Below are 2,093 nucleotides of genomic sequence, written 5' to 3' on the forward strand. Positions count from 1 at the left end.
TAATACTTGAACCCCTGATACTGGCCACGTCCAGGTCGTTGCTGGTCACTCCATCCTCAGTAAGCACCACACTCCACCTGACTGGATACACTTCAGCAACACCAACCAACCTTCTGTTTGTTCTGAGGATTCACCAAGCTCTTTATTGTGTGAGGCTTTTTCATACACTGTTCCCTCTGTCTGGAATGCACTTCTTCAACTCTTAACATGACTAGCTCCATACTTTTGCATTCTTTCTCATTTTAAATGACATCTCAGAAAGATTTGCCTCTGATCACCTATCTAAACATTTAACAGTTAAATCCAAGTATTATTTTAAGTGTTTAAAATAAGATAAAGCAATCTGAGCCAAGATGGAATAACAGGAAATGAATTTATCAACTGGTCAAAATATATGAAACAATCTTTTCAGAAATGACATCAGGGAGCAGAGGCGAATAATCCCTGAGAGAACAGAAGCAAACAGGGTGAGCCCTGTGATTGCCCCAGGTTGCTGCTCAGAGAGAGTATCCAGAATCCAGAATCAAGAGTAGTAACCTAGGCAGAGCCCTGTGGCCTCCTTGAAAGATGGAGTTTGTTGTCTAGGTAGGCCAAGGTGGCTAGAGTTCACAGGGCAGAGTACCAGACAAAGAGAGCAGCACAAAGAAGAGTTCTGGAAATCTGCTGAGGATCTCCCTTGGAGCTGCAGCTGAATACTGATGAGTGCATGTGTGGGAGGAAACTATACAGTGCCAGGGAAAGAACAACCTGAAAGGACTGGAAGGAACAATCCTTGAAATTCACACAGGGCTAGAAATAGTCTGCGTTTCCATTAGCCAAAGTGGAAGAAAACCCTGCAAATTCATGGGTTATCAGCACAATACTCAGAAGCATGTTATATCAGCAGAGGAGAAAATTAGTCCTAAAGGTTGCTCTAAATCTGAATAACTAAGCATAAAAGCAAACCTCAAAAGGAGGTAAAACTAGACCCAAATTGTTTCCAAAAACATAATACAAAGCACAAGAATATTTATTAGAAAAACATGCAGCATCCAACAGGGTAAAATTTACAACGGTCATCCAACCAAATATTGCCAAGCTTACAAAGAAGCAGGACAAAATAAAACCCATAATAATAAGAAAAATCAACCAGTAGAAACAGACCCAGAAATGACCTAGATGATGGGATGAGTGGACAAAGACAGTCAGTAGTTACTATAATACACTCCATGTTAAAGGTAGAAGACAGATCGACCATGTTAAGTAGAAATATGGAAGACATAAGAAAGATTTAAATAAAATTCTAGAGATGAAAACTAAATGATCTGATACAAAAAAATATACTGGATGGGTTTAGTAGCAAATTAGATCTCTCAACAGAAAAGGTTAGTAAACATGAAGAAACAGTAGAAACTGAAAAATAAAACACAGAGAACAAAGACTGAAGGAAAAACAAATGAACAGAGTATCAGTGATTGTGGGGCAACTTCAAGGAGCCTAAGGGGGTAGTAAGAGAACTTTTGGGGGTGGATATGTTTATTATCTTGATGGTGGCGATGGTTTCACAGCTGTACACATATGTTAAAACTCATCTAGTTGTATGCTTTAGATATATGTATTTAATTTACTATACTTCCAACATGTCTCAACCTTGGTATAAAAAAACAATCTGAAACTAAAATCCCAGATAATAACAAGTGGAATGGTGGAGCAGTGAGTTGGGATACTAAGTGAGGGGAAGCAATAGTTTTCTAAGCTTCTTGTCTATTTGAGAAGAATGGATGTGGATACCTGCTAACTGTATAGGTTGTTATAAAAATATGTTTTAAAACAACTATCTTAAAAATATAGATAGCTACAGAATGAAGCAAAATAGAAAGCATGACTTGAAACCAGTGTAAGAAAAAGCAGAGTAAAAAATACTGATCAATCCATCTAAAGCAGAAAAAGGAAAAATAAGAAACCTAGAACGATAGTAAACAGAAACTGAAAATACTTGAATGAAGCTTTTTATTCAAGAAACTAGAAAAAGAACCACAAAATAGCCCGAAGGAGATACACAGAGGGACTCCATAAACTTAAAGCAGAAATAAAAAGGAACAGGAAAACTGTAA

Source organism: Bison bison, unplaced genomic scaffold (assembly GCF_000754665.1).
Source record: "Bison bison bison isolate TAMUID 2011002044 unplaced genomic scaffold, Bison_UMD1.0 scf7180017864229, whole genome shotgun sequence".
Lineage (NCBI taxonomy): Eukaryota > Metazoa > Chordata > Mammalia > Artiodactyla > Bovidae > Bison > Bison bison.